Genomic DNA, 26,457 nt, shown 5'->3' on the forward strand with positions numbered 1-26,457 from the left:
TATGGAATTAACAGAGGCTCTTTGTATTTGGTCCTTCAAGTCTATGCAACTTTTTATTATAAAATTTTAATTGGTTTATCTTCTTGTGCCTGATCATAAGTAGTCCAAATGAAATTTGACCAGAACAGACTATAGGAGGATTATCAACTCTGTAGTCCTAGATATTATCTCTTTCTTGAAACCACATAAGGTTTTTCTAACTTTGGAATCTGCAAATACAAGGTGGATTTATGCTGTGTTTATAATTCAATAGTATCTGGAAATTTTCTTTTTCTTTTTGATGGATTTATATCTAGAAACATTTCCTCCTTGATTTTTGAACCGTAGTCTAGGATATTATGTTTATCCCTATTAAATGCTATCGCAGTTGATGTAATGCAACAACCTAAGGATTTTGGGATCCTTAGGCTGTCATCCAATATGATAATCATTCCTTCCAGCATTTTTATCTGCAGATTTTATAAACCTGCCAAATCTCTTCACTCCTGGACTGTTGCAAAAAAAAAAAAAACAAAAAACAAAAAAAAACTGGTTTGCTTGCCATAATTGTCTTCCCGTTCTAGCCTTTCCTCCAGTCATCTGCCAAAATGCTAAGGTGCAGTTACTACCATGTCATTCTCCAACTCAACAAATTCCATTGGTTCCTTATCACCTCCAGGATCACTTAGAAAATCCTCTGTTGTTCAGAGCTGTTTATAAACTGTCTGTTTCACTGTCCCTCCATGTACTGTGAGATCTGGTGACACTGGTCTCTTTGCTATTCCTCAAACAAAATATTCCATCTGTTTGCTAATGTTATTTTCTCTTACTTCAAATTATTTTTCCTCATCTCTGCCCCCAGGTAAATTCGATCTTCAAGTTCCAGGTAAAAATTCTGTCTTCTATTGAATGCTCTTCATGATCTAATTTAATTCTACTGTCCTCCCTCTGTTAATAATATATAATTTATACCTATCTGGATATCTTATTTATATATTTGTTGTGTATATAGATTGTTTTACACATTTATTTATTTATTTGTCTCCTCTATTAAGTTGGGAGCTTTTTAAGGTAAAGGGCTATTATTATTATTATTTTTCTTTGTATTTCTAGTGTTTATTACAGTGTCTGACACAATAGAAAGTTAATAAATGCTTATTGACCAGGTTTTTATCTAGAATTTTGAATAGAAAATCTTAAACAGCAAGAGAACCAGATGTAGCTTCCTAAGCTTTTCTTACTAGTGCTTATCTCACATTATTTTATATTTCCCCTCAGAACAGCATATGATACTTTGTTAAATTTTATCCTAATATCTAGGTCAACTCTGTCTATAAAATACTCCTGATCTACCATTATCATAACTCTGTCAAAGGAACAACTTAATTAAAAGAACTGTTCTTTCTCTAGCTTTTATTTCATCTCTACTTTATTTTTTCCTAGATATTCATTAATCAGGTCTTTAATAATATTAGCTAGAATTTTTCTAGCAATCAAAATCAAGTATACTGAATGGTGAATTACAGATTCTTTTCTCTTCCCTTTAAAAATAATTTGGAAAACTTTCTTTAGTCCAGTGATTCTACACACACACACACACACACACACACACACACACACACACACACACACACACAGAAACAAACATAATTTCCTTGGTCTTTGAAAATTCAAGGAATGACTTCAGAGCAAAAGCAATTTCTTTAGTAGTAAATGTCTATAGTAATCTGTTGTTTGAAAACTCCAAAGACATTAGATTCAGGAATAAGAACTCATCACTTGACAAAAATTGTTGGGAAAACTGGAAAGTAGTATGGCAAAAAACTAGGCATAGTCCCATATTTGACACCCTATACCAAAATAAGTTCAAAATGGGTACAGGACTTAGACATAAAGGGCAACATCATAGATAAATTAATAAAACAAGAAATACTCTGTTAGATCTATGGAAAGGGGAGAAATAGAAATATAGACCAACCAAGAAATAGAGGACATTATAAATTGCAAAATGGATGATTTTGACATTAAACTAAAATGGTTTAGCACTAATAAAACCAATGCTGCCAAAATTAGAAAGCAAACAGAAATCTAAAAACAATTTTCAGAGCTAAGGATTCTCATAAAGATCTCATTTCTAAAATATATAGAAAATTGAATCAAATTAATAAGGTCACAAGTCATTCCCCAAATGATAAATCAAACGATATGAAATGGCAGTTTTCAAATGGAGAAATTAGTTATATCTGATCATATTTAAAAACGTTCTAAATCATTATTGATTTGAGAAATGCAAATTTAAACAACTATAACGTATTACCTCACACCTATCAGATAGACTAAGATGACAAAAATGGAAAATGATCAATACTGGAGAGGTTGTGAGAGGACTAGGACATTAATACACTGTTGGTGGAGTTGTAAACTAATTCTGCCATTCTGGAGAGCAATATGGAAGGAACTACGTCCAAAGAGTAATAAAACTGATTATACCCTTTGACCCAGTAATATCATTACTAGGTCTATATCAAAAAGAAATCATAAATAATAGGAAAAGTCTTACATGTTCCTAAATATTCATAGCAGCTCTTTTTGTAAGGCAAATAAATGGAAATTGAGGGGATGCCCATCAATTGGCGAATTGTTAAACAAGTTATGCTTTATGAATGTTAATGGAATACTATTGTTATATAAGAAATCATGAATGGTTAGACTCTATAGAAACATGGAAAATTACAGGATCTGGTGTGGAGCAAAGGGAGCAGAATCAAGAGAACAATGTACACATCAACAATTTCATTGTGAGTTGATCAACATTGCTGGATATAACTCCTCTCAATAGTTCAGAGAGCCAGGACAACCCTGTGAGACCTCTTAAGGACAATGCCATCCACATCTACATGAAAAACAAAAAAACCAAACAAATAAACAAAACCCCTACAGAATCTGAATGAACAATATGTTTACTTTTAAATTTTTTTTCATTATTGTTTTCTTTCCTATTCCATGGTTTCCTTTTTCCTTAGTCCTAATTCCTCATACAGAAAATAACTATGTAAATATGTTAAACTAAAAAGTACATGTATAATGTTCACTAGATTGTTTGATATTGAGGGGAGGGGCATGAGATAGGAAGAAGATTGTGCAATTTATCAGTATGCATGTGGATGAATGTTGAAAAACTTTTATAACATGAACTGGAAAAGTAAAATATCAATAATTTTTTTTTTACATTTTTCAAGGCAATGTGGTTAAGTGGCTTGCCCAAGGCCACATGGCTAGGTACTTATTAAATGTCTGAGGTTGGATTTTAACCCAGGTACTCCTAACTCCAAGGCTGGTGCTCTATCCACTGCACCACCTAGCCACCCCAATAAACTTTTTAAAAGCAATTTTTGTCAATTAAAATAATTGTGTTCAACTCTTTTTGATCGCAATTGTGCTTCTCTTTGAAAAGATAATGGAGTGATTTCTCATTTATTTCTCCATTTTATGAGAAATGAGGAAACTGAGGCAAATAGAGTTAAGTGTCTTGCCCAAAGTCACAATCCTAGTGAGTGCCTGAGTAGATTTGATCTCAAGTCCTACTGATTTCAAGACTGGAGTTCTGTCTATTTTATCACCCAGTTTTCCCTTTTCTTTATTCACTTCCAAAGCAGTAAGGTACTCCCTATTATTCTTGCTGGCATCCTTCTAATCTGAGGTACCAACTTTTATTCTGTTCTTTCCAGGTCAAAGATCATTCTCCAAACAGATTGGGGAAACCCCAACAAAATAAGATTTTCACACTTTTTCTCCTCTGCATCACTTATTATGCTTAGCATTTATCAGTTACTTACTATATTGAAGGAACTATGTGCTAGGTTATGAGATCAATAGAGAGAAGATACAATTCTCTCTCCAAGAAAAATTATACTCTACTGAGAAAGAAACTAAATAGTATGATAATTCAAAATAAGGGAAGCTATGAGAAATGCAATCAAGTACAGATAAATACCTTTTTAAGATTGCATTTTGTGCAACTGACAGGAACTAAAAATACCACAGTAGTATGGATTTTTAACATTAGGCTATACTTTTAATCACTATCATGACCCATTTCAATAGGAAGGACTTTGGGAAGTAACACATTCACCCCCAGAATATATCTACTCCAGCCTTCCAAATCCTTTCTGGATTACATTAGACTAGTGGATTCTATGGATTTGGATAATTGGGTTTGTTCTAAGTACTTCTATACCCATTACTGGTCTTGGTCCCCTTGGACTAATACATTTCACTGAACCCTGATCAATTGAACTTGGGACAATGGAAGTGGCGCCCCGTCTCTCTAAGAAATGGATAGTTAATAATGCACAGCATTTTAGTCTTATTTCAGAAGCAATAAAATCAGTAATTTATTATTTAATGAAATAGATACTGTAAGCCTGCAGCCTGAATTTTGTTCTAAACTTAGGTAACCTCTGTAATGATTTTTGTTTTGTTTTTCTAGAATCTAGAATCCTATAATCAAAGAAAGGAGTATAGGAAATAAAATGCAGTTCCAACAACGATTGACTCAAGATTCTATTGCAGATTTTCTTTCAAAAATAAATGCTTCTTTCTTTCATCCTGAGTAAGTCACTGACTTGTATAATAATACAATGTAAATGCCTTCATATTTGCCAAGGTCGTTGACCTTGCTTGTCTGTTTATGTAATTCCTGACAAAAGAAACCTAGTTTTCAATTATAATGTTCTCCTTCACGAATGAGGGAGAATTTGGAGCCCTTGCTTTCAAATTATGTTTTGTTCCAGAGGAGAGGTAGAATTATAATTATGTTAACATTTTAAAAAATCAAATTATGACTCAAAACTATATGTTGGCAAAAAAAAAGTTACCTTAAAATGTTCGTAAACTTGTGTGAGTTAGAAATTTTGGTCAAAGTCATGTCTCTAACTCCTCAGAAAAGAAAGAAATATACAAAATGGAATAAAAGAATAATAATCAAAAGGAAAGTGATTCTTGTAAAATAATTCTCAAAGACAGAAGTTCAAAAAGATACAGAAACAATCAGGGTGACATTAAAAGTTAACTGCTGTTATTCAGTCTTCTACTTTCAGTCATATCTGACTCTGTGACCCCTTTGAGGTTTTCGTTCTGTAGTGGTTGCAAATTTCCTTCTCCAGCTCATTTTACATATGAGGAAATTGAGGCAAACAAGTATAAGTGAGTAACTCAGGGATGCAAAGATAGTAACAGGAGGCTGAATCTGAACTCAGGTCTTCTTGACTCCAAGTCCAATGCTCTATTCACTGCCCTTAAAATGTAATTTATTTATTAAATTTTATTTTAATGTTTAATATTTAAATTTAAATTTTTATTTGTTTTTCCAGCTATATGCAATGGTTGTTTTTACCAAGCATTTTTTGCAAGGTTTTGAGTTTTCATTTTTCCTCCTTCCTTCCCCCTGACAGAAAGTAATCTAATATAGTTGTGACATCTAAACAGATTCACATTGATCATGTTGTGAAAGAAGAATCAAATTCAAATGGGAGAAATAAAGACATTAGAGAGAAAAAAAAAATCACATAATACATAAGACAACTTTTAGAAATTAAAGATAGTAAACTTTGATCTTCATTTAAATTCTATAACCCTTTCCCTGGATATGGATAGTCTTTTCCCATCACAACTCTTTTAGAATAATTTTTTGTTATTATACTGCTGAAATAAATAAGTTCATCATAGCTGATCATCACTCCAAATTGTTATTAGTGTGTATGATGTATTTTCTGGTTCTGCTCATTTCACCCAGCATTAATTTATGTAAATCTTCCCAGGCTTTGCTGAAGGCCCCTTGCTCATGCTTTTGTATAGAATAATGTTCCAATACATTCATATGCCACACAGTTTGTTTCATCTATTCTACAATTAATGGGAATCCCTCTCTTTCCAATTTTTTATCACTACAAAAAGAGCTGCTATGAATATTTTTGTGCATGTGGGATTTTTTTACCCTTTTTCATGATCTCTTTAGGATACAGACCTAGTCATAGTATTGCTGGATCAGAGGGTATGGACAGTTTTATTACACTTTGGGCATAATTTTGTGTTGTTCTCCAGAAAGACTGGATCAGTTCACAACTCCCCCAACAATGCATTAGTGTCCCAGTTTCCCCACATGCCCTGCAACATTGATCATTTTCCTTTTTTAGTCATATTGGTCAATCTGATATCTCAGAATGATACCTCAGAGTTATTTTAATTTACATTTCTCTCGACAATAATAATCCACAATGTATACTTTGGAAACAATTTAAAGACCAACAGACTGCCTTCTGTGGGGGGGGTGGAGGGAGGGAAGCAAGATTATTGGGGAAATTGTAAAACTCAAAATAAATAAAATCTTTCTTTTAGTTAAAAAAATAATGATCCAGAGCAATTTTTCATATGATTATAGATACTTTTGATTTCTTCATTTGGGAATTACCTTTCCATATCCTTTGATCATTTATCAATTTATATGTAGTCTTATATTTGACTCAATTCTCTATATGTAATGGGCAGTTTATATTTTTGTAACTATTCATCCATTGCACTTAGTCAAATATATTGGCACATATTTGGGCAAAATAGCTCCAATTACTACTTTAATTTCCTCCTCATTTGTTAGTGAATTCAGCTTTTTTATCGTTGCTATCGGTAAGCTAGTTTTCTTCTTTCTTATTTTTAATCAAATTAACCAAAGTTTTATCTATTTATTAAATTTCATAAAACTGACTCAGCTTTATTTATTAGTTCGTTTTTTTCTTTAGATTTTTTAATTAATTTCTCCTTTAATTTTTCAGAATTTCTTATTTGGTATTTAATTAGGGATTTTTAACTGTTCTTTCTCTAGCTTTTTTAGTTGCAATACCAAATCATTGATCTCCTCTTTCCCTGTTTTAGTGATGCATGCATTTAGAGATCCAATATTCCCCCCTCCCAATAATTGCTTTGGTTGTATCATATAAGCTTTGGTATGTTATCTTCTTTTTATCATTATCTTGAATGAAATTCATTCTATAATTTTTTGTTTGATATGGTCATTCTTTAAAATTAGATTATTTAATTTCTAATTAATTGTATGTCTATCTCTCCAAGTGATTTTTATTGCATCATGATCTGAAAATGATGCATTCAATATTTCTGCCTTTCTGCATTTGATTATGAGGGTTGTTTTGTTTTGTTTTGTTTTTGCTTTAATATGTGGTCAATTTTTGTGTAGGTGCCATGTACTACAGAAAAAAAGATATATTGCTTTCTATCCTTGCTCAGTTTTCTCTAGAGGTCTACCTTACTAACTTTTCTAATATTCAATTCACCTCTTTAACTTCCTTCTTGTTTACTTTATAGGTAGATGTGTCTAATTCTAAGAGAGGGAAATTGAGGTCCCTCAACAGGATAGTTTTGCTCTCTGTGTCTTTCTTTAACTCATTTTGTTTCTCCTCTAAGAAGTAGGCTGCTATACCTCTGGGTATATACATATTTAATTGTGAAATTGCTTCATTTTTATGATATCTTTTAGGAGGAAGTAGTTTCGTTCTTTAACCTTTTTAATGAGATTTATTTTTGCAATTGCTTTGACTGAGATAAGATTGCTAACTCTGCTTTTTTTCTGTACAATATAGTCTGTTCCAGTCTTGTACCTTTATTCTGTGTGTAACTCTCTCCTTTACATTTTTAAGCAGTATATTGTTGGATTCTGGTTTTTGATACACTTTGCTATCAACTTTCATTTTATGGGAGAGTTCATCTCATTCACATTCATAGTTATAATTCTAACTCTTTATTATCCTCCATGCTATCTCCCCTCCATTTGTATTTTCCCTCCGTTCAACCTAGTATTTCGCTTCTGAATATCACCTCCCTCAAACTTCCCCCCTTCTTTCAGCCAACCTCCCCTTGCATCCCTCTTCCCCTTTTCCCCTTCTTCCTTCCCTCCCTTCTATCAATTCCTTCCTTCCCTTCCCCTCTTAATACTTGAAGGCCAAGATAAATTTTTTTTTAGTTTTTTTTTTTTTTGCAAGGCAAGGGGGTTAAGTGGCTTGCCCAAGGCCACACGGCTAGGTCCAAGATAAATTTCTAAACCCAACTGAGTATAGTGTTATTTCCTCTTTAGAGCAAATCAAATGAGTAAGATTCAAGTTCTTGCTCTCTCCCTTCTTTGCCTCTGCTGCAATATGTTCATTGTACTCTTCATGTGTTGTAATTTACCCCATTCTGCCTCCCCCTTCCTCTCATTTCATTACACTCCCCTCCTTTAATGTCTTAATTGTTTTAAATCATTCTATCAAAATCAACTTATGTCCTTACCTTCAACCTAAATATATTCTCTCTAAATAGCTTTTCCTTTCTCAAAAGAGAGGGATGTAAGAAGTTTAATCATAATGAATAGCATTCTTTTTCTTTTCTGTTTACCTTTTCTTGTATCACTTGAGTCTCCTGTTGACTATCAGATTTTCTGTTCTGCTCTGGTCTTTTCATCAGCAAAGTTTCAAACTCACCTATTTTGTTAAAAATCAATCTTTTGCCCTGAAAAAAATTTAGTTCAGTTTTTCTGGGTATTTGATTCTTGGCTGTAATCCAAGACCCTTTACCCTTCAGAATATCTTATTCCTGGCCTTTCAATACTTTCATGTTGATGCAGCTAGGTCCTGTGTAATACTGACAGTGATGCCTTAGTATTTGAATTGTTTCTTTTTGACTGATTGAAGAATTTTTTTCTTGATCAGATAATTCTGGACTTTTGTCGCAATATTTTTTGTCATTTTCTTTTTGGGATTGCTTTCAGGAGGTAACTGGTGAATTCTTTCAATGATTACTTTGCCTTCTTGTTCCAGGATCTTTAGGGGAATTTTCCTTGATGATTTCTTGAAGAATGGCATTCAGATCCATTCCTGGGTTTTAGGTAGTCCAATTATTCTTAAGTTATCTTTCCTGAATCTATTTTCCAGGTCAGTTGTTTTAACAATGAGTTATTTTACATTTTTTTCATTTTTTTTATTGTGTTTAATGAATTCTACATTTCTCATGAAATTATTAGCTTCTGTTAGACCAATTCTCTTTCTCAAAGAGGTATTTTCCTCAATTAGCTTTTGCATATCCTTTTCTATTTGGTCAATTCTATTCTAAGCGCTGTTATCTTTTTCCAATTGACCAATTGGATTTTTAAGGAATTTGTTTTCTTTTGTTAATTTTTGCTGCAAGCTATCAATTTTCTCTTGCATTTCTTTTCCCATTTTTCCATTTGATTTTTGAAATATTTTCTGAACTCTTCTAAGAAGTTTTTTTTTTCTTTTTCTGGATAGAGACCAATTCACATTCTCCTCCATAGCTTCATGTGTAGCACCCCTTCTGCTCTTCTTTTCTGAGCTTGTTTTTCTATCATTCCTATATCCAAGGTAACTTTCAGTGAACCCTGCTTTTCTTTGACCCTCCTTATTCATTTTGAGCTTTGCTGCCCATCCCAAATTTCTTGTGTTGGGGGAGTTGCTAGGATTAGAGTCATTGATGTTAGGAACTTCAGGGGGGTTATTCAGTAGACAGACTGATCAGGAACTCCAGAGGCTCTCTTTCTGGATTGTCTGTGCTGAGGATGTCTGCTGCCCAATCCCCAGATTGTTGGGAATGCTGGGGGGTGCCTGAGGTGCTATCTGGGCTTTCTGTCACTGGGATAGGCAGTCTGGGTTGGAAATGCCAGAGACTCTCTCTCTCTCTCTCTCTGGGGATGTCAGCCACCCACTCCCTCCTTGGTGGAGGTGGAAACACCTGGGGCTGTGTCTGAATTGTTTGCATATGAATGCCACTTTCTCCCAGGGACTCTGGGCTAGGAATGCCAGGGTTTTGCTGTCCAGGTTGGGCTATCCAGTCCAACTGAGCTGGTTGAATGTGCATCCTGGGTGCCTTTATTGGAGTTTTCCCAGAAAACCAGAGTCACCCATAATATAACCAAGTCTTAACTCCAAAGCCTCTGCTCCCACAACAGAGGATCTCAAGGTTGTCTGTCCACTCTCCCCCACCCAGGCCTCCAGTCATCCAGCTGACAATGCACTGGGTCTGTGTTCTCTGTCCTGGGCACAGTCATGCTCTCGTCCCACCCCTTCCCATATGATCTTGCTGGAAGATGTTTCACTCTGATCTTTGATGCTTTCTATCATTCTAAATTCTATTTAGAGGCCTGATTAATGTTAGTTCTAAGGGAAACATAGGAGAGCTCAACACTGATCCTAGTTTCGTTCTGCCATTTTTGGCATTTTGACCAGAAGTCTAATGTAATATAAATATGTGTGTATATATATATATGGATATAGATATGGATATGGGATCCATATCCATATCCATATCCATATCCATATCCATATCCATATCCATATCCATATCCATATCCATATCCATATGTTTTGCTCGCAATAGCTCCGGTGTGAGTTTGGACATGAATTTCCGAGAGTCAGATTGGGTAGACAAACATATCCAAACACAAAAGTTTTGGAAGTGAAAAATCTACCAACTTTATTTTTGGAAACTCGGACTTTTTTTATAGCAAAAACTTATCTCAGGACCAGTTAAAGGAAACCCAGTTTTACAATTTCCTGGGTAAATTTACAATATTTGCTCTTAGAAATCTGAATACTTCTTTATCAAAGAAACCTTTTACAACCATCTCTGGAGCCACAGATTATCCTAGGTCAGGGTTCACTGGTAAAGCCAATGGATCCATAAAATGAGCAATAATCCACACATATCTTTGATGGAAAAAGTCACCAAGTATATGTGAATATCACTCCCTGGGGTTGGCCCTCTACAGATTCCCCCTTTTTAAGCATGCTGAAGCATTAAGCAGTGTATTAGGACATCTTTGTTAGAACATCTATGTTTTGTCCCAGTGACAAAAGGTGTTTAATACAAATGAGATTAATACACAATATCAATAATAATGCAAAGATACGAGGAAGCATGTTCACTAGCAGGTTCATAAAATGAAAAGGATGAAACCTTTAAATAAATTATTAAATAAATTAAATAAATAAATTATTAAATAAACCTTAAATAAATTATCAATACCTGAGTCCATTTCCATTCTAGGTGCCAATGCAATATCATTAACAATTTTATGCAATTGATGCATATCCATAGTTATAGAATCATTATACCATATTCCATTCAAAGAACCTTTTTGTTATCCCATGGAATAAGTGAAGTATTATATTTTAAAGGAGTAACACAAATAGAAAATCTATAAACATATTGCAATTGTTCATTACAGAGGTTTGTAAATGCATTAATCAAATGATAAAGACCTTCATTAATTCTCTACTGAGCCTTCAATGCTGTAGTAGAATTTTCAGATAATTCTTGAATATATTTGGCTTCTATTTTTCTCTTTATTCTCTACTTGTACAGAAATAATCATTGAAGTGGCTGCTACAATGGTGGCCACAATACAACTAACACATCTCTTCTGCCTAATTCTCTTTAATGTTTTTTCCAAGAACTCATCAGCAGGAGACATATACCAGCCTTCTACCTTGGTGGGTATTATAGCAAATTCAGGTTGTCTTATCATGAAAACAACATCATCATCATCATCCACCACTTCCTTATTTATACATTCTTGAATAGTGTAATTTTAACAGTTAACACCATACCCCACTTTTTCACTGATAATATTGACATCTTTGAAAGATCCTATCATGAAGGAATTATCTGGTCCTCTGCATGCAGTCACAATTTCTTTTCTGCATAAGATATTTTGTCCAATATCTTATTCCATTGTATATACCTTATCTCATCTATAGCTGCCATAGCCTTCCATATCTCTGAATTAGTTAACCCTATTTCTGGGTAAAAAATTTGTTCAATATAGCCTGGAATACACCATGGAACAACTCTATCAGCAGGATTCTACACTTGTAGCAATATCGAATGATCATAAATTATTCTATTTTGGTTATGACAGGCAACCCACAGTGGAAAATGTTCATGTTTGAAGTCCCAAGCATGTAATTTTAAACAAGAATGTTCTGTAGAAGATATCTTTCTACCTTCAGAACTTTCTACAAATGGAATTCCTAATATTTCTAAGGTCCTAAATGCTCCCATGTTATAAATATTTGGATGAGTTGAATGATTAGTTTTACTTAATTAAACACATGGTTCAGGTAAAGTCCAAGCTGGGAGGAGGATTCTCCTGGGAAGGTAAGACCTCAAAGACTTGGCCTCCATACCCTACTTCCTTCCACCCTGATGCAGGCATGAGTCTGGAGGTGGTGTTGGAGGTAAAAACCACCACTCTTTTTTACTCTTATCTTCCTGCTGAATAGTTTGAACATCTACGTCAACTTTTAATATCCTCTGAGTCAAAGGAACATCTCCAGGTGGAGTCAGGCATATTTTTAAAATATTCCCCAATTAAAAGACTCCTATAGGAAATGCCTTCTGATCTTCCTGTTTAAAATGTTCACTCATCTGTTTCTCCACAGTTTCCCATTTTTCAATACTTAGTACTCCTTCTTCTGGAAACCAAGGACAACACTTTTATACACATTCAATAAATTCTTCCAATTGTTTTGTTCTTATTAACAACCTTCTTTCTTTACCTTCTTTAGCACTCACAAATAATGTCCTCTATCCTTAGACTGTCCCTCTCCCATTTCAATGCTCTCTGTTTTAGACCTGATGAAAACATTATTTACTTTAATTGCCTTCTGTCCCTTTATGAGCACTCTTTTGACCTGCAGGTGTCCAGATTTTATCTTTCCTCTCAAGATTGATTCCCCTCCAGGTCCAACTAACTGTCTGTCCATCTGTCAGTCCATCTGTCCGTCAGTCCCTGTTCAGGCACCAGCTATTGCTTGCAATAGCTCTGGTGTGGGTCTAGACATGAATTTCCAAGAGTCAAGTTGGGTAGACAAACATATCCAAACACAAAAGGTCGGGAAGTGAAAAGCTACCAACTTTATTCTTGGAAACTCAGACTTTTTATAGCAAAAACTTATCTCAGGAATGATCGATTAAAGTAGACCTAGTTTTACAATTTCTTGGGTAAATTTACAGTATTTGTTCTTAGAAATATGCATACTTCTCTATCAAAGAAACCTTTTACAACCTCCTCTGGAGCCACAGATTATCCTAGGTCTGGTGAGCCAATGGATCCATACAATGAACAATAATCCACACATATCTTTGATGGAAAAAATCACCAAGTATATGTGAATATCACTCCTCCCTGGGGCTGGCCCTGTATACACACACACACACACACACACACACATACACACATATATATATATATATATATATATATATATATATATATATATTATGTATAATGCATACCCCTAGTGTGTTATGCAGTGCTTCCTTTTCTATTCTTTATAAATGATTATACTTTTGGTTTTGTGGGGCAAAGGCATTAAGTGACTTGCCCAAGGTAACTCAGCAAGTAAGTATCACATGTTTAAGATTGGATTTGAACTGAGACCCTCCTAAATCTGGGTTTGGTGTTCTTTCTACTACATCTCTTAGCTTCCCCTGGTTTTTTATGTTTGTAAAATTTTGGCAAAGACATAGGAATAAGGAAAAAAATATTAAAATGTGATTTCTGACGACTAGGTGGCGTAATGGAGGTGGCTAGCTGGTGTAGTGGATAAAGCACCAACCTTGGAGTCAGGAGTACCTGGGTTCAAATCCTGTCTCAGACACAATAATTACCTAACCTTGGGCAAGCCACTTAACCCTCTTTGCCTTGCAAAAACCTAAAAAAAATGTGATTTCCACAGAACATTTTATTAAAAAATTAAATAGGATTTTTGACACATGAACAAGTAGGACCTTAAACATTTTTCCCAATTTTCTACTGTCTAATTTCTTCTTAAGTCTAATAAGCCCCTCAAAAGAAAAAATAATGGGCTATTGGTAGAACCATTCGAGGTGAATCCATCTTTAGAATAAGGAAACAAGAAGACCAATAAGGTAACAACTTTTCAAATTAACACAGAATAATAATAATAATAATAATAATAATAATAATAATAATAATAATTGCATTACCTGGCTCTTTATTAAATGCTTTCCAAATAGTATTTAATTTGATCCTTTTAATAAACCCTGGAAAATAAGTGCTATCATTATCCTCATATTAGAGTTGAAAAAATTTCTAAGGTCACATAGGTCATAAGTGCATGTTAATTGATTTCACTTCTTCCTGAATTCAAACATAGTTTCCTCTACACTTTTTTTCAAATTCTAAGGCACAAAATTGTTCATTTTAACAATTCGAAAAGTAAATAACAAATTATTTAATTAGGCATGCAAAAAGGCATTTAAATATAAGAATAGGAATTTAGGTTAATTTAACAATTTTGGGATTGATTTGAAACCACAGAGGAAAATAATAATATATATAGGAAAAATGGAGAACATTATCTTACATAAATGGAGTGTTCAAAATGAAGTTTACAACAACAAAAAGGGGGTGGGGCAAGGGCAGGTGACCAATGGTACTTTAATCCTACTTTGATCTAAAAATTGCTAAGAGAATAAGAATAAGAATAAGAATAAGAACAATACATAACAACTTACTCACCAAATAGGGAAATAATAATGTTAGGAGAAAGGTGGTGAAGGTAGATTAAATGAGACATTAGTTAGAAGCAAAACAAACAAAGAGGAAGTGTGAGAAAAGAGAGAAAAAAAAGTGTAGAATAGAATAAAAGGGAGAGAAATTAGTAATTTTTACTGTTAGCAATTTTAACTATGAATGTGAATAGGATGAATTCATCCATAAAATAGAAAAGGAGAGCAGAGTAGATTATAAATCACAATTCAATGATGAATGTTTTGCTTAAAAGAAACATTTAAAAGAGAAAGATGCACAGAATTGAAATAAAGGGTTAGAGCAGAATCGATCATGTTTCAGCCGAAGTAATAATAATCTCAGTGAAAGCAAAAATAGACCTATGCAAAAGAAATAAAAAGATAACAATTTGCTATAAGTATCATAGACTATGAGAATTAATATCCATACTATGACATAGCATAGAAATTCTTTAAAATATTAAATGAGCTATAGGAAGAGATAGATAGTAAAATCATAACAAAGGGAGACCTCAATTTCCTTCTCTTAGGAGATACATCTAATGAGTAAGCTAAAAATGAAATTGAATATCTTAATAATATTTTAGAAAAGTTAGATATAGCTGACCTTTGAAGAAGACTGAATGAGAATAAAAAGAAATATGCCTAATTTCTCAGTTGTGCAGGCAATTTCACAAAAGTTATCACATATTAAAATACAACTTCACGAATTCAGAACAAAAAACAAACAAATATTAAATTGACCGTATGCATTAAAAATTATTTCAATAAAAGACTTTTCATATAAATATTAAAAATTAATTGGAAACTAATAACACAATCCTAAATACTTGATTGGTCAAAGATAAAATTATAGAAATAATCAAAATTTATTTAAAGATAATGACAATGAGAAAACAATAAAATTTGTAAAATGTAGAAAAATGAAGACAGGGAAGCCTATATATATATATATATATATATATATATATATATATATATATATATCTGTAGAATTGTGAAAAGGATATATAACTAAAAACATAATAAATTAGTTTAAAAAGCAATAAATGTCAATAGAGAAAACTTCATCAAGTGTGAAATTAACAAAATTTAAAATAAAATATTTTTAAATACAAGGAGCTGAATTTAAAAATATAGTAAAATTGATAAGCCATCATCTGACCAAATTACCAGCATCATAAATGGAAAAATATGAATTTAAAACAATTGAAGAAATAATAATTATTTCTGTCTGATTATAATGCGATAAAATTGACATTCAAATTAGCATAATTAACAGAATAAGAAATAATATATTTCAATAAACATAAATTAGCAAAGTAAATCGAAGAAGATACAAATGTACTCACAAAGGAAAATAAATACAGGACCAGATGGATTTAAATGTGAACTTTACTAAATAGTTAATTCCAATAGCACACAAAGTGCTTGAAAATAAATGTAAAAATGGAATCTTATCAAATGTCTTCAAGGACACAAAGAAACAAGGCATGGTCAAAATATAAAAAAAGCTATAAATGAAATTTCCTAATAAATATTGTTGCAAAAGTTTAAATGAAACATTAGGAAGAATGCAGCACTATCTAAAAAAGAACATAAATGGTGACTGTGATAAATTTATATCAGGACCATAGATGTTCAGAATTAGAAAAGCCTATCAACATAACTGATCATATTAATAACAAAAGCAACAAATATCATATTTTATTTTAACAGATGCAGAAAATTTTTGACAAAATACAGCACTTTTTTTTTTTACTAAAAATACTAAAGAGCTTAGAAACAAATGGATCTTTTAAAAAAAATGATATATAGTATCTATCTGAATTCAAGAACCAGAAGTTATCTACAGATAGCTACAGATAATCTACAGATTACAATGTGGATAGGCTAGACCTTATTTTCAAGTAAGATCAGAACAATGTCCTTCGTGATTATTGTTAAATACTGTTCTAGAAATGTTATCTATAAAAATGGTATGAGAAGAAGAAATTAAAGTAATAAGCATAGCCAGAGATGAAACAGTACTATAACTTTTTGAAGCTGGTATGATAATTTACAGAGAACTAAAGTCATATAAAAATTAATCAAAATGAATAATATTTGACAAAATTAAAAGATTTTAAAAATCTATATAGATCATAAGTATTTCTACTTATTTCCAATAAAACTCAAGAAGAAGAAATAGGAAAAGAAATTCAATTTAAAATAACTAAATAGTATAAGATACTTGGGAATCTACCTGCCATCACAGAGGCAAGAAATATAAAGACACAAATGCCAAACACTTTCCATAAATTGAAAAAATATTATTTATTCTTTTTTCTTTTTTAATTTTTTTCTGAACTTGAGAAATAAAGCAAGAAATCCCATAACACAAGAAAATAGGAAAAGAAAATAATTGCACAGAAACCTACAAATCTTTTATGTACAATATGTTGTTCCTTTTAAATATATAATAAAGTTATCATGTAATTGTATTTTTACACCTTTTTCCTCCCCATTCTTGCCCTGGAGATAGGTACCATTACACACACACACACACACACACACACACACACACACACCTATATCTATATCTATATCTATATCTATATCTATATCTATATCTATATCTATATCTATCTCTATCTCTATCTCTATCTCTCTATATCTATATCTATATCTATATCTATATCTATATCTATATCTATATCTATATCTATATCTATATCTCTATATCTATCTCTATATCTATATCTATATCTATATCTATCTATATCTAATTCCATATTCCATTTATAAGTTCTTTCTCTGGATGTAATAATGTCTTCCTTCATAAGTTCTTTATAGTTAGTTTGGGTATTTATGATACTCAAAATGACTTAGTTGCTTAAGGTTGTACTTAATATTGCTGTTATTAATAAATATATAAGTATTCATAAATAAATTATATAAATTATATATACATACATTTATTATATCTATATGTATGTATATGTGTGTGTGTGTGTGTGTGTGTGTGTGTGTGTGTGTGTGTGTTTGGTTTCATTGATTTCTCTCTTCATTATTTTGAGCAAGTCTATTCATTTCTTACAGCACAGTAGTATTCCTTCACAATCATATGCCACAACTTATTCAGTCATTCCCTAATTGATGGGCATCGCTACAACACCTATTTCTTTTGCCACAAGAAAGAGAATTGCTATCAGTATTTTAGAATGTATAGGGGTGGTTTTTTTGCTTTTTTCTAATCCTCTTAAACAAACAGATTTAGTAGTAGTAATATTTTGAAAAATGATATAGGAAGTTTAATAATTATGTTTATAATTCCAGATTGCTCTCCAAAATAGTTACATCAGTTTACAGTCAATTAATAGTTCCACTAATGTCTTGGCATGTTGACATTATTATGAAGATGAACATCATCCATCATAGGTTTATTAGTGTCCCAATTTTTCCACCTAGCCTCCAATATTTATTGTTTTTTCCCTCAATCATTTTAGCCTATCTGAAAGGTGTAAAATAATATCTCAAGGTTTCTATCTCTAATCAATATTGATTTGTTCTTTTGTAATGCAAGTAAATATATTTATTCACCACCATATCAATTAAACTCCTCAAAGATTACTTTAGAAAAATCAATAGCAAAATTCATCTAGAAGAACAAATGATCAAGAATATAAAAGGAATCAATGAAAAAAAGAGAAGAGAATAATTGAAGGCACTTAGCAGTACCAGCTCTTCAAAAAACACTTTGATATTCAAGATGAAATAGAAGTTGATCAATGAAACAATTTAGATATACGATAGAGAAACACATATGCAAAGTAGTTTAGTGTTTGTTAAAGCCCCAAATAGAAGCTATTGGGAAAAAAATTCCTATTTGTTATAAATATTGTTAAAATTTAAAAATATTATTGCATGAACTTTATGTACACATCACCATTTCAACACGAAGATAAACTCAAAATAAAACCATGGTTTAAATATGATCATAATCATAATCATAATCATAAATTAATGGATCACTGAAGAAATTATCTATGAGGATTGTAGTTAGGAGAAGAGTACACATGCAAGCAAAAGCCAGAAATGCCCAAAAGAGAGAAAAGAGATAATTTTTATTATATAAAATTTAAAAGTTTTTGCATAGACAAAAGCAATGCAGCTATAATAAGAAGAAAAGCAGGAATCTAACAAAAGAGCTTTGGATTTCTTTGATAAAGGTCTTATTTCTGAAAATATATTGGTAACTAAGTCAAATACAGAGGAATAAATCTGCAAACATTCCTCAACTGAAGAATAGTCAAAAGATACAAATAGTTACTTTTCAGAGGAAGAAAATTCAAGTTTTTATGAAATCCAAGTCAGAAAAAAAATTTTTAGATTGCTAATAATTAGAGAAATGCCAAAATAAACACCTCTGAGGGGATCAACTCATACTGATTAGATTGCCTAAGATGACAAAAAAAAAGACAATGATTTAAGGGCTGGGGTAAAACAGATCTTTTAACACATTGTTAATTGAGTTGTGAATTGATCCAACCATTTGGGAAAGTAATTTGGAACTATGACTCAAAGGCTATTACACAAAGTATAGCCTTCACTCAGTGATATCACTGCTAGGAGAAGATACCCAAGGAGATCAAAGAAAGTGTAAAAGGATGCATATTTGCAAAATTCTTTATAGTAGCTCCTTTTATGGTGGAAAATATTTGGAAACTAATGGAATTTTCCTCAATAAGGGAATGGCTGAACAAGTTATAGAATATGAATATGATTGGATGTTTTTGTGCTATAAGAAATGATGAAGGTGGGTATAGAGCCAAGATGGTAGAGTAAAGGTAAGAAATCCCAGTAGTTCACCCCCAGACCTTTAAATTATGACTCTAACCAAATTCTATCCTGGAAGAACTAACAAAGACAGAGTGAAACAATTTTCTGACCCAAGATAATTTAAAATATCTGAGGGAAGGGGCTATTCCTTCAGGGTTAGAAAGGGCCACAGTGTAGCTGGGATCACACCAGAGTGAACCAGCTCCAGTCATCCAGGAAGAACCCACAGGCTACCTGGGTCCCTAGGGGAACCTATGTCCATGGCAGCAGGAGCAGTTTCTGGACCTCTCAGCACAGGGATTATCAAGGACAACTTGGTCAGTGGGAAAACTATATGGCATCAGATCAAGCCTCAGCACAGGCCCAGGACCAGGAACCATAATCTGTGGAGCTACCTGGAAGCTGCTTCCAGAGTGCTCTGTCCACTGTCAGTAAGGGGGTCAAAGGATACTGCAGAGGTCTCTCTCCTATCCCTGGGACAGGACTGTAGCTTTGTTCACACTCAGATCCAAGTAGCTGTCTTCAGGGACACTCCTCACAGTTCCAGGGCAGAGGGGAATGCTTGTGGTCATTCACAGACAAGAACACAGGTCAGAAGAGCAGTCAGAGCTTCTCATAAGACCTTGACCATCTGAGTTCCTGGTGGGGGTGGGTGTTCCCTGAAAACAACTGCAAACATCCCAAAAAACCTACAAAAGTACCTTGTCCATCCTGGAAGCAGAGCCTCACTTTAACAAAGAGTTAAAATCAAGTTATACGATGGGGGAAATGAGCAAACAACAGAAGAAAAAGAATCTCAGCATAGACAATTACTTTTTTCCCATGAAGGAACAAAATATATACACCGAATATGACAAAATCAACATTTCTGTATCCAAGAAAATAAAAGGAATTGATCTCGGGCTATAGAAGCTCAAAAAAGATTTTGAAAAGCAAGAAAGGGAAGTAGAGGGAAAATTGGGAAGAGAAATGAAAGTGATATAGGAAAATCATGAAAACCAAGAGATCAGTTGGTGAAGGAAATACAAAAACATACTGAACAAAAAAAAACTTCAAAAGCAGTTTAGGTCAATTGGACAAAGCTATCCAATAGGTCAATGAAGAGAAGGATATCTTAAAAAAAGCAGAATTGGCCAGATGGAAAATAAGATTACAACCTCTCTGAAGGAAATAACTCCTTCAAATGTATAATGGAGCTAAGGGAAGCTAATAACTTTGTGAGAAATCAAGAAACTATTAAACAAAACCAAAAGAATGAGAAACTAGAAGAAAATATGAAATATCTCATTGGAAAAGCAACTGATCTGGAAAAAAGATCCAGAAAAGAAAATTTCAAAGTTTTTGTGCTACCTGAAAGTCATAACCAGGAATTGAGCCTAGACTTCATTTTTACAGAAATTCTCTAGCAAAGTTTTCCTGATATCCTAGAAGCAGAGGATAAAATAGAAATTGAGGGAATCTCTCAAAAGATATTTCAAAATAAAAACTCCCAGGAATATTATAATCAAATTTCAGAACTCCCAAGTCAAGGAAAAATATTAGAAGCAGCCAGAAGAAAACAATTCAAATATCATGGAGTCATAAGTCAGAATAACACAAGATTTAACAACCTCTACATTAAGGGCTTGTAGGGCTTGGAATATGATGTTCTGACAGGCAAAAGATTTTGGATTACAACTGAGAATCAACTACCCAGTAAAACGGAACATACTCTTTCAGGGGAAAAGATGGACATTCAAACTGTTTGGTGAAAAGACCAGAGTTGAACAGGAAGTTTGATCTTCAAGTACAAGACTCAGGTGAAGCATAGAGAGGGTGGATTAGAAGGGTAAATTATGAGGGATTTAATAATGTTTAACTCTTTGTATTCCTGCATGAGAAGATGATACTAATGCCTCATGAACCTTCTCATTTCTTGAGATAAGTTAGAAGGAGCACATATAGACAAGGCACAAGAGGGAGCTGAGTATGAAGGAAAAATATATTATAAAGATGGAGTTAATGGGAGAGAAAGGACAAGGAGAGGTAGAATGGGCTAAGATACTCTGCATAAAAGGCAAGAAAAAGCTTTTGCAATGGAATAGAAGAGAGGAAATGAGTGAGCCTTACTTTAATCAGAAATGGCTCAGAGAAGAAATAACAAACTTCAATAGTATATAGAAATCTATCTTATCCTGGAATAAAAATGAGAGGAAAAAGATGGGAGAAGGGGGACAGGGGTAGAGGAGGAGGGGGAGTGAGGGTGTAGGTGATAGAAGAGAGGGAAGATCATGGGAGAATGTAGTCAGGTATAACACATTTTTTGAGGAAGGACAGTGTGAAAAGAGAAAGAGAATAGAATAAGTAGGGGCAGGGAGGAATAGGATGGAGGAAAATACAGGTAGCAATAGCAACTTTGGAAAATAAATATTGAAGCAACTTTTCTGATGGACTTAGGAAAAGAATGAGATCCATCCCAGAGACAGAGCTGATGGATATCTGAAAACACACTAAAGAATATTTTTTTTCTCTCATTTTATTTTTCTTCAAGTTTCTCTATCTTAGTGGAGGGAGGGAGAGTTATGTATATTTTACAATGTGATTTTTGTAGTAATGTGAAAATAAACAAATTTTTTAAAAGAATTGGTATTGATTAATAAAAATAAAAATGAAAAGCATTTTAAAGATATTACAATAATATCTATTGCCAATCTTAAATTTAAGAAATGTAGGGGATAATTTAAAAAAAGCAAAGCTGTTAAGACTTTGAAGAACTGATACAAAGTTAAGTGAACATAGCCAGGATAAAAATCCATACAACAAAAATTATGTTGTAAACATAAAACGTGTAGTTTGAATTACAGTCAATTAAAAAAGATCAAAAATATTTTTAAGAATCAGAGCTAGTATTGCATAGTGAAAAATATAAGTAAAAGCAAAAGTATGTCCCTTGCATCACCTCAATTAAATGTAATTCTAGAGAATCAAATAGAACAATAAATTAACAGAGAAATCATAGTTTTAAATAAATATCAGCAAAGGGAAAAATAAAATTATCCCCACCTGTTAATAAGATAATTATTTTATTAAAACCTTCAAGGAATCTTTGAATCAATTAATTGAGACAATTATTAGCTTTAGCAAAGAATGAGAATAGAAAATAAACCCAGAAAATAATTAGCATATCTACATAATAATAACAAAACTTAAGAGACAGTAATGGATATATTTCATTCAAAATAACCACAGAATGCATAAAATAGCTGATGATCAATTCACTAAACACACTAAGGACTAGCATGAATGCAATTGTAAAAGTTATCTTTACAGAAATAAAGGAAGGGGTGGCTAGGTGGGGTAGTGGATAAAGCACCGGCCTTGAAGTCAGGAGTACCTGGGTTCAAATCCGGTCTCAGACATTTAATAATTACCTAGCTGTGTGGCCTTGGGCAAGCCACTTAACCCCGTTTGCCTTGCAAAAAAAAGCCTTAAAAAAAAGAAATAAAGGAAGATCCACAAAACTGGAGAGTATCATTAACACCTAGTGTCAATTAACCAGTGAATCAACTAGCATTTATTAAGCATCTGCTATATATTAAACATTTTTCCAGGCACAAATATGAAGACAAAAATGCAACAATGTGTGTGTGTGTATGTGTGTGTATGTGTGTGTGTGCAGAGTGCATGTACACACACACAAGTGAAAAACAAAAAAAGGAAAATAAGGGACTTTGCAACACCAGCAACCAGGAAAATTTTCATGATAAAGGATGGTATCAGAGTTCAACTTAATACTTGGGGTACTAAAAGAGAAGGAGGCAAGAAAAGATAGTATTTCAGTTATCAAAGAATATACATTATAGTGACCCAGTGATTGGAGATGTATCATGTAGCAGGTAGCATCAGGGGCCAGTACTGTATCTTAACATGTTTAGACAGAGAGTATTATGTAAAAATAAAATGGAAATGTAGGGAGCAACCAGCTGGGAAAGAACTTGTATGCTAGTTAATTTGATTCCACAGATAATAAGGAGTTTTTGGAATTTATAGAATAGATGGGTCATACTGAAGTCAGGAGGACCTGAGTTCAAATTTGACCTCAGACACTTGATTTTTACTAACTGAATGACTTTGCCAAGTCACTTAATCCTGATTGCCTCACATTCAGGCATAGCTCATCATCCTGATTCACATCTGATCACTGGACCTAGATGTCTTTGGAGGAGTAAGTGAGGTGATTTTGCACAAATTCAGTTCATATGCATGTTATGGCATTACCTCCCAGATGTCATGATATTCTTCTAGAACAAAGGACAAACAACTTCATATATTTTTTTTAAAAATCATTTTGGTAGCTGAGGGAAGAAAAATAGATTGGAGCAATGTGTGGAAAGAAGGCATTTGGGAGGAATATTTTAGTGAAAGAAATAACTGCATCAGGCAAATGATTGTTTATACTGTGTGGTGTGGTAGAGTGAGTCAGAGTGAGGAATCAAATATCACACTGAGGTTGTTGACCTGAGTGATTGGAGAGATGGTTGCCCACTTGACACCAATAAGAAAGTTCAAAAGAGGGATGGAGATAATGAATGCAAAATTTTAAATAGAAAAGATGAATATTTACAAAAAATGCAAAATATTTAGATTGGTTGAGAAGACCAACCCAATCTCAGAAAAAGAAATTAAACAATGAAAAAATGAATTTTCAAAGTGTGAAGGCTTTAATTAAAGGGGTATAAGAAATATATGGTTGATATTCTGAAAGCCTCCACTGATTACCTCTCTCAAGAGTCATCTTGGATAAGTTGCTTATGGGTTAATTTTGTTGACATTGCAATATATGAAATATTTGAGACACATAATTTCTTCCTAGTAAGTTATTACTAAAAGGACTGTCATTTGCCTGTCTCTTATAAACCAAAGAACTCTCATGGAATGATTTATATAACCTTAGAAGAATGGGTTTTCCTGAGGTTGGAAATCAACTCTGATTGGTTAACAAATAATGATAGAATAACAATTTACACAGAGAATTAGATTTATTCTAAAGAGGGTCTGGGGGATTATTGATCACTTTGTCTTGGACAAAGAGAGTTATCCTTGCTTAGAACATTCCCTTTCTAGGACAATCTAGACAAAAGTTGGAATTCACTTCCACCCAGGCTTGATTAACTAAGAATTAATGGATCAGGATTCAACAATTCACCTAGAATACTTCTTAACCTTTTGTGAAGAGGAGTGAATCTTGTCTAATATTTCATCTTATCATCAAAGTCTGGCTGATTTCTAAATGAGAACATAGGAAGAGGGAAAAAATCTTAGCACTAACACAATGATTGATTATAAATATGAAAGAAAAATAATTTTTCTCATTATTATAACAAAATGGCTAAAAGATTCAAGAAGTTTTGACACTCTAACAAAATTTGCAGCTAAAAAGACTCAATAGTTGGTAAAAATTATTTAGTATTCTAAGGGTCAGCTAGGTGGTGCAGTGGATAAAGCACCAGCCACCAGCCCAGGAGTACCTGAGTTCAAATTTTACCTCAGACACTTAATAATTACCTACCTGTGTAGCCTTGGGCAAGCCACTTAACCCCATTGCCATTCAAAAAAAAAACTTAAAAAAAATTATTTAGTATTCTCTCTAGCAGGCCCAAATTCCTAAGCTCATTAAGAAGCAAAAAAGAAGATCCAAAATAGTCTTATTTGCTGGCATTTCTTTTCTAAAAATATTTTAATATTTTATTTTTCCAATTACATGTAAAAGCAATTTTTATCTTTTTTTTAAATTTTGAGTTACAAATTCTTTCACAGTCTTTTCTTCCCCCGTCACTGAGAAGGCAAGCAATTTGATAAAAGTTATATAGGTAGAGTCATGCAAAACATATTTTCAATTAGTCGTGTTGTCAAAGGAAATACTCAAAACAATCCTAAGAAAAATTAAGTTTTTAAAATGTTCATTATTATTTTCATTCAGACTCATTCATTTTTCTCTTGAAGCAGATAGCATTTTCAATTATAAGTCCTTCAAGATTGTCTTAGATCATTGTATAACTGAGAATAACTAAGTAATTCACTGTTGATTGTAGTACAGTAATACTATGTAAAATGATCTCCTGGTTCTGCTTACTTCATTTTGCATCAGCTCATGTAAGGCTTTCCATGTTTTTTTCTAAAAACATCTTGCTTGCTAACATTTCTATGATGGTCTAGGAGAATATAAGCTATTCTTGGGCAGGAACTATTATTGGAACAATAGTATACCTAATACATATAGTATCATATCTAATGCACAGTGTGTATTTCATAAATGCTTATTGAATTATATTTTATGCAGTAAATGTCTCCATTGGGATGTAAATGAAAACCATTTATGCATACCCATCTTAGTACCTCTTATTGATATCCTTCAATAAAATCACCAACAGAAGTCCAGCCAAAGTCCTAATGCCTTCTTTTACTTTCTCTTGATGGCATAAGAATATCAAAGGATCAAAGATATGGTCAAACACTTATCTTTCCTTTTTGCTAAGGGACAAGTGTATATATATATTTTGAAATATGGTATATACATGCATACATTACAAACAAAGTGTATGTGATGCAGAGAACACTGGGAATGGGAGTGATGAGATCAGCTAGAGATAAACTTTGAAAATCTTTTGTTTGTATTGTAAAGGGAATCTTCTTTCTTCCTTTATCATCTAATTTAGGCCACACCTGAGGGCCTGACCTTCCACCTGATTTGGATTGCTTAGTTTTCTGATGGGGAAGCCAAGGAGCATAGGCTCTGGAAACACCCAAGACCACCCTAAAGAGAACCCTCCCCAAAAGGTAAAATCTCCAATGTGGGACTTGGGTCACTCCCAGGTCATCCCACCCTCCCAGGACTCTGGGAGAAAATTTAAGGAGATCACTGTAGGTATTCACTGTCTTTTACCTTCCAGCCTCCTACTTAACCCTAGCCAGATGACCTGGCCAATTCATTCAGCAATCCACATGGTCCTCTCTTTAAACTCTTTTATTTTATCTTTTCTATTACTTTTTTAATATGCTATA

Source organism: Macrotis lagotis, chromosome X (genome assembly GCF_037893015.1).
Source record: "Macrotis lagotis isolate mMagLag1 chromosome X, bilby.v1.9.chrom.fasta, whole genome shotgun sequence".
NCBI classification, from domain to species: Eukaryota; Metazoa; Chordata; class Mammalia; order Peramelemorphia; family Peramelidae; genus Macrotis; species Macrotis lagotis.